We start from the raw sequence: 16,381 nt of genomic DNA, 5'->3' as shown, positions 1-16,381 counted from the left end.
TAGGCATCACTCTCCCTTAGGCCTCCCACTAGGTCTCAGGCCCTCCTGGCCCCTGTGTTATTGCCCAAGCCTCACTCACAGGCTTTGGGCCTCGGGCCCTTCTGGCCCCTGTGTTGTTGCCCAAGCCTGGTGCTTTTCCCTTAGGGTGTGCTCCCCTAGTCTTTCCCCTCCACAGGGTCACCCATAAGGCATCAGGGACTGAGGCTTTCCAGCACCCCATACTCACCTGTCACTAGGGAGGCCCTGGTGTGGCATTTCCTGGAAACTGCACCATGATAGGCAGCCCCATCACACCATCCAACCCCAGCAGGATCTAGTTTTAGGCCATTACTAAAGAACAAATTTTCCAACTATTTAGTCGGTCTAATACAAGATATCACATCGACCCAAAGAACCTTGTCTGCCTACATCCTTAGACCAACACAGCTATAACCAACCACCCTTCAGAATGACATAGCATTTTTTTTAAATGTAGTGCACACAATTAAATCAAGAAAAATATTTCCAAATGAGGTCCTTTAATAATAGGCAGAAAAAAGGGTCAACTTGTAGCTTTACAGACTATACCAACAATGTATAGCATTACGCCTTAATAAGCAGAGGGCTTTCTTCATCAGATGCTGTGAAGGGACTGCAGGGAGCAGAGCTTCTCTGCCATCTATTTACCTGCTCTATTCAGTAGCGTAACTAGAGGTGGGCAAGAGGGCACCTGGAACCACCTTGCATTCCCATGGAGTCCACACCCTGGCAGTGTATCCATGCCAGGAGCCCCAAAACAGTCTCTGGCTGCTGCTTTAAGAGCAACAGGTGGGGAGGACAGAGCGGGCAGCGGCTGGAGTAGCAGCTCACCCAGGGACTGACTGCTGCCCCCTCTCATTCTCAGAACCGTGTGCCCCCCATGTACTCTTGGTACCTCTGTGAGTCCCCGTTTTCAGAACACACTCCCTCCCCTCCCAACTCTTGGAATCCCCTTCCTCCCCCAGCTTTTCCACAGGTTTGCCCTGGGCGCCAACTCTGCTTATTACCTGACTGCTATACGTCAGTGATTCAGTTAGTCAAAATGAAATCTACCCTGCCTTCCGCTTGACTTTCGATTAACATGGCTAACTACCCCTCTCCTTTAACAAAAGACCATCATTCATTCATTTTCTAGAAGCTGCATATTACTATAGTATAGGTATTTCAACAAGCTCTATTGTGTGAGTTCTCTGGAATTTCTATATGATGCTTACTGTCTGTTGTCATTTCCTTTATGTCCTTATCTGACTTCTGCTGTGAGTGAAAAACCACTTGTGACCCTCTCTTGCTTCAAGCATGTTTCATCTACATAAACTCTACAATAACCTCCCTTCTTATTCAGCTTCAGTGACTTCTTTCATCTTAGCTTCTCATTCCCTTTCCCTCTGTCTTTCCCTAGAGCCCCATGTTGCACTGCTCTGAGCAGCTCTGGCATGTCTCATAACTATGGTACACTTGCATTCCACTCTTTTCTGCTGGCCTGCGTCAGTTCTAGGCACCCCTCCTCATACTCTAATCTTCTGTTTCAATTCCACTGGTATTTTAATATCTTCATGGCTTCACATTTTCTACCATCTGCTACATCCTGCGTGACTCATCATTGGAACACAACAGAAATCCGTCCTCAAGCTGAAGCAATAGTGCACTTAGCAAAGTACATGTTCTCTTTCATAAGCAAAGGAAGCACACAGCTGTCACAAAGCAGCGCTGCATTTCATGGGATGAGAGGGTGATTTTTCAATAGTAGTTAAGTTCCTAGTTCCCACACACTTTTGATGGGAGTTAGATACCTAAATTCACCATCTTGTACTGTGATGTTGATTCAACCTTAAATCTGGAGCAAAAGTATAAGTAAATCTATTTCCATAATGCCTCTTACACAGGATTTTAATGAAAGAAGACTCATACTTGCTAAAAATTCAAAGCTTTTAGCAATCCAATACTTTTCTTTGTTCATAATAATTACCTCCAGGCTTTTACTCTAATTAACAGATTCGATTCTAGGCACCATGGGTGCATGTACATAAACTCCCATTGACACTAACGACTATATAGAGTAGAGAGGTAAAATACTCCTTAAAAATAGTAATTTCTTGTTAATTTCTTCTCACCCAGAAATAATTACTTAGAATCCAGAACCAACTCTTGAACCATTCTTTGTATGTCCTCTATGTTGTTAAACTCTGTAAGTTTTTCCTATCTGAGTAGCACTTAATGGAGGGCAGTTTTCTGTCAGTCCTTTTCTAGTATTCCTTCAGCTGCCTAATTTCATGCCTACTTTGGCAGATGCTCTGGCTTCCTTATTAACACATTTCCATTTTCTTTTCCAGATAACTTCACAGATAATGGGCTGCTGCAGAAATGCTTTCCTGTGCCTTTCAGCATGTTTTCTTAACATAATGTTGAAAATGGGCTAACCCAATCCATACCAGCACTTTAAACACTTTAGGGTTTTAGCAATAGGGATTGATAAACTGGTGTTTGAATTTGTTATTTTGAGGTGGCTCCAAAGTTTATGCAGGCTCTAGATTTCCAGCTTTAAGTTTCAGAGTTGACACCACTTTAAGATGATGAAGACAGATGGCTGTGTTTGTAAACATGTGGCTTAGAAATGTAAATTTTAAGGAGGAAAAGGTTATGCAGCAAAAACCTGATTCTGTGGCTAATTGTATAACTACAGAATCAAGGAATGTGCAGGGCCCTGGCCAGTGGGTCACCTCTTAAATAATTATCTGCTGATATGTCCATAATTTCATGCAAAGCTGTAGAATAATATAAATAATAGGATAGGCAAAAAAAAAAAAAAGAGCTCACGATGAAGTTTAAGTAGAACTAAGAAAGGAGAGTAATACAGTAATTTTTAAATTAAAGAGGTAAAGGTGGAATTCTGTTTAATCTGGCAGACAGTGGACACCCAAAATGCAATCTGAGATTAACTCTGAGTTACCAGCTAATGTATAGGAGCAATTCTATTTTCCCCTTCCTTACCTGGGATGTCCAAGTGCCCTCATTATAGAAATAAGATTGTCCTCTGGATACATGCTGATGTTTCCTTATTCCTATAATGGGAACACTTACGTGCCCAGTGGGAATAATAGAATTGCTCTTACACTTTTGGCAAAGGGTTTCAAATTCAACTTGTATTCCAGATCAAATCTGGACTGTGGGGCTCCTTGAGGGCTGGATCCAGCCAGGGGTACCAGTACCCAGGAGCAGTTCCAACCCCTGCTGCATGCCCCTTCGTTAAAGTTTTTTTCCTGCCATATACTCTGTGCTGTGGCAGCAGCTCCAGCTCTGGCTCCAGCACAGCACACATGGTGGAAGGCCAGTGCCTGGGCAATAGGACCACAGAATTGGTCAAAGGCAAAGCGGCCAAAGGGCAACCAGACTCCATCAGCCCTCATTTGCCCACCTGCTGCCAGTTACTATGGCAATCCACCAGTGCCCCAGATTCTATGGCAGACTGCTCTCTGCCCCAGCCATGCCCCCAACTTCCAGTGTATGTTTGACACCCCTGCTTTAGGCAAGTAATTAGAGGCAAACTGAAGATGCTCTTTCGACATCCACTAGGTGAAACAGAATTCTGGCCTAAACTCACAGTGAGGTTGAGCACCTACTACTCCTACTTGAAGGTTCTTAAAACTCATTGGCATTTGGCCCTAAACTTTCTCATATTCTAAGTCTTCCTTTTCTGATTCTGTATTAAATTCTCCACACCACTTCTTAAGGGTCATTAGATAAAAGTTTCATTGTTGTGGTTTTTTTGTTGGTTTTTTTTTGTTGGGGCAAGGGGTTGCATTGTTTGAGGGGTTTTGGGGTTGGTGGGGAGTCAAAGTCATTTTTTTTTCTTTTTGCTTCCTGGCACCACAATCTTAGTCCTGGCAAATGGTGTTTTGTTAACACTACAAACTTTTTCAATTATTTCAAGCCAGTGAATCTTCAGGACATTATGGGCCTGATCTGACAAACTATACCTGGCGAAAGCTTCTTCCTGGTTTTTATGATGTTATGTCAAGCCATGCCATGAAGACATATTATTGAACTTTGGTAAGAAGTATGATGAAAATATCTACCTCCTGGCCATCTCGCTTACCAGATACAAACATACTCTTCATGCAGGAAGTGTTACGGGTATTATCTGAGATGTATATTAAAAACTGATAGTGCAAAACATATGGTACATATAATATAGCTAATAGCCAAATCTTAATTTCCTAATCATCATATACAAAATGGCCCAGTGTGATAAATGTTCCTTTTGTTGTCCTGAGGTTAATTTTAATTGGACTTATGCGCATTACTATGAATAGTTGGTTGGATCTGAATGTGGCACACAAAGATTTAAAGCCCATCAAAACTGTAGCAAAAGTCTTCAGGAGAATGTTACATTTTGCTCAGCATCCTGCAGTCCAGAACTGAGCAGAATTCACACTGAAGGGAACAAAAGTTTTGTTTATTGAAAGACTATGAGGTCTGGCTCTTTTTTATTTTTCTTTCTTCCATTACCATTGTGACAATGAGGTAGCACACAATTTTTTTTTACCTAACTTATTCTATAATCTTCAAGTCAGTGTGGTTTCACATATGTACGGAAGGTAACAATGTTTACATCCATTCTTTTAAACTATTAAGTAAAGAGCTCTGGTTCAACTGTCAAGAAAAAATTCCTTGGTTGTTCATCTCTTAATGCCTGAAGTATACTGCAGACTAATGAGCTTCCCAATAGGTGGCACTGCTAGGACTTCTCAAATTGCATGACCCAATATGCAAATCAACTCCCAGAAAGGGATGTTGGGACATGTGTTTTACACAGTTGTATTGAATATAAAATGGTTTAAACATACATTAACTACAATAAGAAATAGTTAGTTGGGATATTCTGGAAAGTTTCATATTTTACCTATGGGGAAAATTGTGAAAAGTAGGTCAGGTGCCACAAGTTAAACCAGAAAGACTACTCCAAAGGGATGAAAACATGAGGCTATGTGGAAACTACCTAATTAAGACATAGATAAAGTTAGGTCATGTGTTAACTAGAGGCCAAAAAACCTTTATCAAGACTTATTTCAGATTTAAATAATAAAATATTTTATTAAAAAGTTTGTTTTCTTTCTTTTAATTTTTCTGCTTTTGTAAATATATTTTGTGAAGCTAGTTTGGTGGTTGCCATTTATTTTTAGGTGACTTATTCCTCTAAAGTATGCAACTTCTAGATTGACAAGTTCCATGTTTATTTTCATCTAAGGGGTTACTATTATTATTATGAGAAAATGTTTCCATTTTGGAGAGCTTTTCTGATGATGATATCTCTTTAAAACATTACAGTTGCCAACCATCAAAATACAATATAGATAATATAAAAAATAGCACATCTCTTTCTTTGTAAAGTCTCCTTTCATTCAGCTACATGTAATATTTTCCTCGTTGGTCTTCTATCATTGTCGTTGGTAAATCTTTTTCAAATTGTTAACGTTAGTGTATAACCAGTACTTTCACTGGTGAACACTGTAAACACTTTCTGAATGGTGCATAAAGAATTTAAAGATCATTTTCTGTTTCTGGTACTTGGTTCCCTAGGGCTAAATTTTTAATGGTATTTAGGCACCTAAAGATGCAGCTAGGTACCTAGTGGGATCTTCACAAGCACCTAGGTGCCTAACTCCCAGTGGGCCTCCAGTTCTCTTCACAATGCACTGAATATTCCCCTGAGGAGGCATGATCCCTTTTTTATTGACGTCAGTGGAGGTTTTGCCACTGACTAAAATGGGATTGAATTAATTACAAAGCTAGTTTAACTCAGACTGAGAGCTTTTAGTTTTATGTTTATTTTACATTGATTTTAAAACATTAGTTAGTAAAGAATTATTTCTTTGAAGATGTGTAGGATATAAGCAGAGTTTTGGGAGGTTTGTACAATAAAGCTATTTAGTTTGGTTTCCACTTGGACAGAACATGACTGTATTTTTTTTTCCTCGCTCAGTCTCCTTTCTTAACGTTATCACCCTCAGTTTAGCATTGATTCACTCATGGAATGTCTCCCCCAAACTCTGCAAGGTTTACTATGGAACATGCATGTGAAACTGATGATATAAGAAACATAATGCTTGCTTTCAGAAGCTCTCTGAAAGTGTGCGACTAATACAATGGTATTATTTTTGACACTCAGTTCTATCAAAATTAATTCGTTTTGCATCCCTTTGGAAGGCAAAGCAATGGAGGCAAACATTTTAAGCCCTTAGTCCTGTAAACCAATGCTGCTCATCCTTTTGGTGCCAAAGGCTGGACAAATGGCCTGGGGCCAGTCTGCAGGCCACATCATGACCCATGTGCCAGGATCAGACTCCACTCCGCCTCCCTCAGCTCGATTGGGGCCCAGGCCACATCTCCACACTGATCTAGCATGCTCTCCAGCATGCAGGGCTCCCCTGGACCCAGAAACTTGGCAGCAGAAAAGAAACGCTTGTTGCTGCTGCTCCCTTGCCATCAAATTTTGAGACTGAGACCCATTGGGGCCCCTGAGGGCTGGATAGTATAGTTCTGTAGCCTGGATCTGGCCTGTGGACTGAGGCTTGAGCTCAGCTGTAAACAACTGAATACCTGAGTAGACTCATGGCATTGAATTAGACTTGTAATATGATTAAAACAAGGTGTGTGTACACATACATGTTTTCATGACCAGGGCCAAAAAACCCAGCTATGAGCAGTATTTTACCTGAATAATAGACAGAAAATCATAAATTTGGGGGCAGATTACATTCATTTTCTGCAGCTGCATATCTTCACAAAGTTGACAATACTGGATAATCAATACCAGAAAAATCACACTATGTACTCTACCCTGAGTAAAATGTTGACATTGTATGTTTGTGTGAAGTGCCATTAATTACGCTTGAAAATACAGCCCATCAGATGCAGCAACTCTAATCTCAGAAGGGGGCATCAGAAGTTCCTCTCCACATACAGCTGTTGGATGAGATGGAAAATAACATTCTGTAAAATCACAGTAACATAAGAGAATGTTTCATAGTTTCATAGTTGGCAGGGTCGGAAGGGACCTAAGCAGATCATCAAGTCTGACCTCCTGCCTTGGGCAGGAAAGGATGCTGGGTTTAAATGACCCTGGCTACGTGGCTGTCTAGCCTCCTTTTGAAGACCCCCAGGGTAGGGGTGAGCACCACTTCCCTTGGAAGTTGGTTCCAGATCCTAGCCGCCCTGACTGTGAAGTAGTGCCTTCTGATATCTAGCCTGAATCTACTCTCAGTCAACTTATGGTTGTTGTTCCTTGTTACCCCTGGTAGTACTCGGGGGAACAGGGACTCTCCCATTGCCTGCTGGTCCCCTTTGGCAAGTTTATAGGTGGCCACCAGATCCCCTCTCAACCTTCTTTTGTGGAGGCTGAACAGGTTCAGGTCCCGTAGCCTCTCCTCATAGGGCCTCCCCTGCTGCCCCCTGATCATCCGAGTGGCCCTCCTCTGGACCCTCTCGATGCTGTCCACATCCCTCCTGAAGTGCAGCGCCCAGAACTAGATGCAGTACTCCAACTGCGGCCTGACCAGTGTCACATAGAGGGAGAGGATCACCTCCTGGGACTTGTTCGTGATGCATCTGTGGATGCATGACAAGGTGCGGTTAGCCTTCCTGACCACGTTCCCACACTGGCAGCCCATGTTCATCTTGGAATCAATAGTGACTCCAAGATCCTTTTCTGCCTCTGTGCTGACAAGAAGGGAGTTCCCCAGCCTGTAGGTATGCTGCTGGTTCTTCATCCCCAGGTACAGTACCTTGCACTTGTCCGTGTTGAAACCCATCCTATTATCATCCACCCACCTCTGTAACCTGTCCAGATCTAGTTGTAGCCTATAGAATGAAAATAAACAATCTGACATAAGACCCCCAAAGCATTCACAAATACAGAAATGTTAAGTACTAATTGTAGCTTTGTCTGCAACAAGCCAACATTTATTGTATATTCTCTTGGGAATATTTTCTTTTACATTTTAGTAAAATGTAAAAATCCCAGTTCGCTAAATCCCTCAAGTGCTAATACCTCATTCAGAGCTCCTGGTGTGAATCATTTGCTTGCTTACTTTCATCTTTAACAGGATCCCTTTAATCTAAAATGTTCTTCTCACCTGAATGTGGTTACATATGGTGGAGCACCTTATTGGCTAACCCATTAAGAGGAACAGCATTTCTACAGCCTACTTCCTGAGATGCTTTCATATAAAGGCTTCTGCCTCTGAATGAGCTAATTTAGATGGTGCCATATGCCCTGCCTTCTATCTAACTTTAGACTACCATGGCAAATTACCTTTCTCACGGTTACATACATTAGGCGTACTAAATTCTGTTTACTCCTGTTCTAATGTTAGTATTTATAAACTCAGGATTTCATCCCAAATCTCATGGTATATGGCATTTTTTTTAAAGCCCCTGCTGCTTGACTCAAAGTGACTGCACAAGAATCTCAGCCTTCACTTTTTTTGAGGTTGATGGCGGGGAGGGGAGACTGGAAAATATTTGCTTGCACATCTTCAAACCCAGAATACAGGGCAAAAGAACCCAATCTCTCATGTTATTTTCAGGCTCTTTGGGCTCTTTTTTTAGCCATTCTTCTGATCTGATGGGAGGTGACCTCTTCTTCCTATTCTTCTGATCTGGTGGGAGGCCACCCATCCTAGTGGGATATATGGGTCTGGAAATGTGATCTGGGCAGGAGATTTTCAGGGACCTGGTCAGGTCAGGGTGTTTTCTGTGTCCTTTCATCGCATCTGATGAAGTAAGCTTCAGCTCATGAAAGCTTGTGGTACAGATAAATCAATAGATGGATAGATGGATCTACTTTGATTAGTCTACAAGGTGCATATTGTCATGACCCAAAGGTCTGATTTTGTGTGTGCTTCAGCACTAGAATTATCCCCGTAGGTTTACAGCTTCATTGCACAGTGAGTTTTGCTGTACAGAGAACCTGCGTGCAAAGGAGAGAGTTCCCGCCACTTTGCAGCTGTCTTTGCAGGGTGCATTTTCTTTGCAACACAGAAATGCACGGTGCAAAGAGTTCCCGCTCTTCGCATGCAAATTTGTGTCCCGCTATTGGCTAGTTCTAAATTATTCCCACATGGCGGCTAGCGATTGGCCTGCTAGCCATATAAGAGGCTTGAGCAGTTTCCGCCCAAGCCGAAGAGGACTCCACATCCATCTCGTGGGGACTCTGGGCACACGGCAGGGTCATCGAAGCCCTGAGTGTTACTCAGAGGAGTTTGGAGGCCTGATCCACCGCCCACCTCTTCCCGTTTTTGAGCGGTAACTTTCTATAAGACGTATCGACGAGTTTTCTATTTTGAGGCGCGCTTGTCCTGGACATCCGGAGTTCTGTCTACGTGGAGCCTAGCAAACTCCATGTGATAGTTCGTGTTTTCTGTTTGTAACCGCAACTCAAACAAGTTTTTCAGCCTGCACCGCGACCATCTCGGTGTAAGTAAACAATCTTAAAATCAACCGTTACGTGTCTGTGCCTAATTCTAGCTCGGCGCCCGCCCTCTCCGACCCGGCGTGCCCGGGCTGCCGGCCACAGCCCGCGTGCAGCGCGACAAAGGGCCCGGGTTCACACCCAGCCGGCACACAATTCTCCCCTGCCTTCTATAGACCAGGTAGCCTGGAATCAACATGGGGAACCGCCCTCCGGTCGTGTTGATGCAGGGGTGACTAGATTCGGAGCCCGGCCTGGCAAAGCACCATGGCAGCTTTGTCATGCTGTGGCCCTAGGTCACTATCCTCGGTTCTCTAGACCATTTTGGCTTGAGCCTCTGCTCCATGCCCTGATGGGCCCAGCTCCATGAATCCTAGCAGAGTGGGTAGGTGGATGGTGGGGGAGTGGGGTAGGAGAGTGAGGTGGGGGGAGGGTGTGGGAAGGGGCTGTGTGTGTGTCTGTGGCAGGGGAGTGGGGCAGTGTGTGGGTGTGTGTGGTTGGGGCATGGAGTGGGAAGGGTGCGCGTGTGTGTGGTGGGGGAGTGGGTCAGGTGTGTGTGTGGTGAGGGAGTGGGTGTGTGTGTGTGGCAGTGGAGTGGGCCAAGGGGGGTGTGTGTGTGTAAGGGAGCACAGGCCAACCACAACTTGCCCTTGTCCTTCTTGGACAACCAGTGAGCTCATCTCACCGCCCCGCCCCTCCCCTCCTCAGGGTCAGCGGGAACTACAACTCCCAGCGTCCCGTTCGGCCGCGCGCGAGACGCCGCGCGGACCCGGCGCGATTCTCTCTCCGACAACCCGGGGCGGGGGGGAGGATGCGCATGCGCCGAGGGTCCCGAAGCGGCGCTACGCGTGTTGCCGTGCGTAGAGCTGCTGTCCGCTGAGGCGGCGGAGTGCTACGTGGTTTGCGTAACGCACTTGTGAATGGGGAAGGCGGGGGGCAGGGGGATGATGTCAGCCTTCGAATGTCAACAATGTAGCGATTGAGGGAGGAGGCGCCGCAGCAGGAGCGGAGCGCGGGGAGCGGGTGGCCGCACACCGGGGCCGCCGCCGCACGCGCACCGCCGCCGCCGGGCTGCCCGGGACTCCAGCCGCCGCTGCCGCCGCCTCGCGCCGCGCCCGCCCCGGCTGCAGCAGCAGCAGCTCCTCCGCGGTGCCGTCGCGCCTCCCAGCTGCTGCAGCCGCCTCCGCTCCTCCTGCCCCCGCCCGCCTCTTCCCAGCCGCCCCCTCCCTTTCTTCCCCGCGGCAGGACGGGGAGCAGCGCTCGGCAGCCCGCGCCATGTGATGCGCGTCTCTCCGGGGGCAGCTCGCGGTGCGCGCCTTTGAAGCACCCCCCTCCGCCGCCGGGAAACAGCCCGGTCCTCCCTGCCCGGCCGCCCCCACCTCAGGGGGAGCGACCCAAAGTTGCATTCAGCCAAGGTGAGTGCTTTTCTCCCCGCCCTCCCTCCCCCTCCGCGCCCCCACTGCTCCTGGGAGGGGATGGATGGGGATGAAGTTTGCAGGGGTAGGGGGCTGCAGCTGGGACGGGCTGCATCGGTTTGGTGTCTCCTGAAAGAAGAGGAAAGCTTGGGGGGTCCCTTCACCTGCCCGGCGGGGGGGGGCCTACCTGCCCCCCTTTAACCCCTTCCCTGGGCAGGAGGCTGCTCAGCCCCATCTGCCAAGTGGGGAGTGCGCGCAGGTTGCGTCACTGAGAGTGGGCAAGAGGCACCCAAGTCTCTGTGTGTGCCTCCAGCTGTGTATGTCCCTCCAGCTGTGTGGGGCTGGGGAGAACATGATGGCTGGGTGTGAAGGAGGAGGGGGCGGGTGTTGCAGGGGGCGACTGCCTTTCATTGCATGAGGGGGGAGAGTGCTGCCCTTGGGGTGGGTGTGCAAGGAGGAGCAGGGGGCGGGGGGCTGGATTTGTGGGCCCTGAGTAAAGGCGCCGTCAGATTTGGAAGGATCCTAAAGACCCCCTTGGGTCGTGTGTCATGTCCCCCGTCTCCCCCCCCCCTCATCTGCTGGGTGCTTTTCACTCTTTTGTGCCCCAGATCCGAGCAGCAGGGCAGGGAGAAAGGGGGGGTGGGTCCCATCCCCATGAGTGTGAGCAGGGCTGAATTTGGGGCTTAGGTTCCCTCCAGAGCAACCCCTCCCCCCAGCACACCTGCAGGGAATGCTCCCACCTGAGCTCTTTCTGTCTAGGGGTTTCTGTTATGGATCAGGAGCCACCCTGTTGCTTAGTGCCCTGGTGTCCCCCTTCCCCCAACCCCCACACACACTCTTCCTTGGTGCAGGCAGTGTGCAGTGAAGTGTTGGGGGTCACTTCCAAAGCTGCTGCCTGGGGGGACTGAGTCACTGCTGCTGCTTTCCTGCTTCTGTGGTTTGTCTAAGATTGCATTGGGGTGTTTGGAGGGGGCTGTCCCCCACATGCACCTGGGGCTCCAACTCTGCTGTAACTTGACCACAAGTTGTTGCCACAAACAACCATAGATGTATTTTTTATTTGACGCACTCAACACAGTTGGCAACTGACTCTACTCCCTTGGAGGTGCCTTTGTGGCAAGCAAGAACCTGCTTTAAATAGCCAAGCATCTGCTCCAAACTTCTTCATGGTTGTGTATCAGGCAGCACCTTTTCTTAAGAGCAGTGTCTCTATATCAATTTAATCAGTTCAGTGTACTAAACCAAAAAAAAATTAATTACTCCCCATAAAATCTTTCCTGTCTGTTGGGAACCTGACAAGAGATGAAACTTAATGAAATACTTTTCTCTCTTTTTTTTTCTGGTTTGGAGTAAAACTGGAGAGAGATGTTAACTCTGATAATTTTCTTGGATCACTAAAACATAGCATGTAGGTAAGGCAGTTAGCTGCAGAGGCTCTGGCTGTCATGAAAGTAGCTAAGTGTGAAATCATGCCTCGCCTTTTGTGGAACAGGCTATTTTTATAATACAGCGGGTGTCTTCCTTAAAAATGCTTTGGTTATTGTGAGATCACCGTGCTCTTATTACTGAAGCCCTGCCAGCTCTGGAGTAAACGACGTTTTTCATTCTTGAAGATAATCATAAATGTGAGGCAGAAATGACACCTTATTAGAATTAGTCTTTAGTCTGTTGGGAAGATTGCTAAATTATAGTGTTGCTGTTTTCTCTGCCATGGTTGAAGACTTGTCAGTGTTTTCATGACAAAAAAAATTTTTTTAGGTCTTTGGAATTGTCATAAATGTGTGCATTTTAATTCAGTATTCAAAGGCTTGAACTGGGAGTGGAATTTTTCTTTGCAGGTGGATTTGTATGAGATTTTGTTTTGGCTGCATGCAGTGGTGTATTGTTTGGAGGTGGTGCTTTGTATAATGTGACGGGGGTTTTTTGTATATGAGGAAATTGGCGTTTTGGTAAGAAACAAGGAGTAGTTGCTTTTAATACTATGGATAGAATAAAATTGCCAAGGAAACATGTTAAACCATTGACTCCTGGGCTAGTATTAGTAGTGCTTCTTTAACATTTTAGAAGATACGTCATCCCATAAATCAAAACTGTACATATTTTTAAGATGCATGCACATTCTTTTGAAAATCTGAATTAGCTTTGCATCCTCTTGCACGGGGTTCATCAATAGTATGTCATTGCCCGTATAGCAGGTGGACTGCCATAGTTGAGCATGAAAATGACACTAAAAGCATGTATCCTATATACTATGGTGAAATACTATCTAACTCCAAAAGCTAATTTGATGGTGTTGAATGCCATCTGCACAAAATGGAAGGAAACCCTGTCTTGTCACAGTAGGGGATTGGGAATTAGGATTACAAATTTCTGTCTCTAGATCAGTGGTTCTCAACCTTGTAAGACTCAAGGCACTACTTGGAAAATGTCAGCTCTTAGCTTTCCTTCAGTTTTTGGCTATGGAAAAATAATAGAGCCATTCTTCTGTTGCAGAGAAACCAGAAAGACTGCAACAGGTCAGAATGTTTTTGATGCTATGAATTCTTATTTGAAGTCTTGTTAATCATGTGTAGGTGTGTGCATAACTAACAGTGCTAATTTTGTGGCAGCTTTAAAGGCATCTCATGGCATCTCAGGTGCTGGTTGAGAATCAGTGCTCTAGATCATTGTTTTACCTGCTGGATAATATTGGGCAAGATGTGTAATGCGATGTACCTCAGTTTACCCAAATCTAAAATGGGAAGAATACTTGATAGCCATTTTGCAAAAGCAATTCATATTTTTAAGGCATCTTAAGATCCTCTAATGAAAATTTCTGTAGGGCCACAGGTAGTGTAAGGATGTAGTATTAGCTAATGTTGCATTTACAAAAATATTCACAAATATATATTTTTGTAAATTTGGTAAGATGTTGACTATCGGGGTGCAGAGGGCAGAGACCAAAGTGATATACTCCCTGATGTGCTTATTAAGCTAAAATGGTCAATACATGGCTGGAAAAAATTAGGCAACTGAATGTTGGAGCCCATGTTCTGGGTTCTTTCTTCATACAGAGCCACTGATATTAATGGAATTCATGCATGCAGTATATACTCTAGTGACAACTTGTGTCCTCCTTTCCCATCCACCCCATATCCAAATCTTTGCTTTCAGCCATTGTATCTTGGCATTAAGAGAAAAGTGTAGTTTGCTGTGCTAAAAGAGCCTTGCTGACTGAGAGCAATGGTCCAAATCATGATAAATAGGAATGTTCTGTCAGTATCTAATATCCTTACACTGAGAAAATCCTAGTAAATGTCTGCCATTGTAGGAGGCCTCAGAGACCCACTGAAAATAATGAGATTTAATAAAATCACCATATTATATAGGGGTCTGTGCATCTCTTCATTTACACTCATAATGAAAATAGGAGAGATGAAACCTACCTTAATGTGCATGATATATAGCATGGAGTATGTGTGACAGTAATTGCCCACATTTAGATATTGAAAAACCTTTGAAACTTCATAGTGTTGTTGTTAAGTAAAAGAGCTATTCTTCTTTAAAAGGCTGAAGTATTTAATTGTCAGTTATCTATGCTCCCTTAAGGTTTGCTCTATTAAATATCTGCATCCACAAAAAATACCCTGTTATTACAATATTTTTAAACTCCACTTTCAAAAACAATGAAGAGGAATATGTTTCTCTTTGCCTGTTCATGACATCATCCATTCATTTCAATAAGGTTTTATTCAAACATAGGTCATGTTGAGACCTCTAGTATTGCATCTGGGGTGAGAAATCAAGTGTTAGGGTCCAGCTTGATGTATAGGTCCCTGCATGTTATAATGCCAATTCTCAGATTTTTAACCAAATTCAGTTTATGATGGATCATAGATTTCATTGATATTAGGGCTGGAAGGGACCTCAGAAGATCATTGAGTCCAGCCTCCTGCCCCAGGGGCAGGAAGTCAGCTGGGGTCACAGGATCCCAGCAAGATAAGTGTCCAATTGACTCTTAAAGGAGTCCAGAGTAGGTGCTTGCAGCACCTCTGGAAGGAGTCTATTCCAGGCCTTTGGGGCTCAGCCAGTAAAGAAGTTCTTCCTTATGTCCAGCCTGAAACGGTCTTGGAGGAGTTTGTGACCGTTTGACCTTGTCATCCCATGGAGCACCCCCAGATCCTCATTCAATATATATATGATCTTACACACACCCCTTTTAGTGTAAATTGAACTGCATATTCTAAGTGTGTGTTGAAGAAAACCTTTCTTTAAAATATCAAGTGCTCTGAAAAATATTTTTTACTATTTTTTTAATTGTGCTCAAAAGCAAGTTCACCTTGTAAGCGTGAGACATGTCTGGTCTATTTCAAAAGTGTATGTTCTCCATTTACACGCCTGACTGATCGTATCTTTTGTGTGTAATACATGTGACTTATGTTCTAATAAACATATTTTCACGTCCTTCAACTACAGATTCATGTATATTTTGGGTATGGTGGGTGAATATAGCTTATTTCTGGGTTGGTGTGATGGTGCACATACCATCCATTTTGGTGATATTTTGAAGAAAAACTGGACCAATTTTGAACTTGAAATGCTACCTTTGTGTAAAATCTAAATGGCTCCCTCCCCCCACCACTTCATTATAGCCAGTCAGTTTTAGAGAATGTGAGAGTTTCTTTGATTAAGCTATTGTAGCTCTCTACAAGAATTTGAATGTACTTCACAGTGATTGTACCGTATAGCTGAGTGGACAATTGCTTGCTACCCAACAGAACTACCTATGAGTTTTTTCCAAATAGTGTTCAAAATGCTTACATAGCTTTCCACAAAAAAATTGTCACCATTTCTTCAGCTTCAGCCAAAAGGCATTAACCTTGGCAGCTGTCTGAATATTAAGCACACATTTGAAGCATGCATCAAGAAAATGTAAAATGTATGAATATAGCCAGCTGAGATTCAGCGTGTTCCTTTTGCTTTATAGTCAGGCTGAAATGTTTCAGTAGTGTATTGAAAAGCATGATACTCACTGTGCCACTGTTGGATTTCATAATGTTGAAGAAAGCAAGTAGGGGAATGCACATAAATTTCTGTGCAGCCTGTAATAAACTTAAATTGAAGCTACCGGTTTAGCACAGGAATTACTAGTGCTTAAGATCTACCCAGTGTTCAGACTGCATATTAGGACGACTGAGAGTGGGTTTTAGAAACCCAGCTTTTGGCAATTTGTAAGTATTAAATAGGATCATTCAAAAAGGGGAATGTCTTGGCTTCCATTGAAGCCTGTATTCTTCATGCCCACCAAGAGTGCATGTGCGGACTATCAATAACAATGCTATCATAGGAGGTCTAGGATTCCATATAATGGTAGACAAGTTTCTTTGGGTAAAACTGATATCTTTTATTAGACAAACTCAAATATGTGGAACAATTCTTCTTAGCAAGCTTTCACGCACTAACGCCCTTTGTCACACCCCTGATATAATGGTAGAGCCCT

The 16,381-nt window shown here is 44.4% G+C and overlaps 1 protein-coding gene across 8 annotated transcripts in view; it reads left to right on the top strand.

Annotated features, from left to right (window-relative positions):
* The first annotated feature begins 10,323 nt into the window (after positions 1–10,323).
* Positions 10,324–16,381, top strand: part of BACH2 (BTB domain and CNC homolog 2) — a 274,189-nt gene continuing 268,131 nt past the window's right edge. For all 8 annotated transcript variants that reach the window (XM_059732064.1, XM_019496904.2, XM_059732063.1 and 5 more), the window contains exon 1: positions 10,324–10,902. The gene's annotated coding sequence lies outside the window, so the exon portion shown is untranslated. The remainder of the gene's footprint in view (positions 10,903–16,381) is intronic.

The sequence above is a fragment of the Alligator mississippiensis genome, chromosome 1 (assembly GCF_030867095.1).
Source record: "Alligator mississippiensis isolate rAllMis1 chromosome 1, rAllMis1, whole genome shotgun sequence".
Lineage (NCBI taxonomy): Eukaryota > Metazoa > Chordata > Crocodylia > Alligatoridae > Alligator > Alligator mississippiensis.
This window is presented reverse-complemented; position numbering and strand designations above follow the sequence as displayed.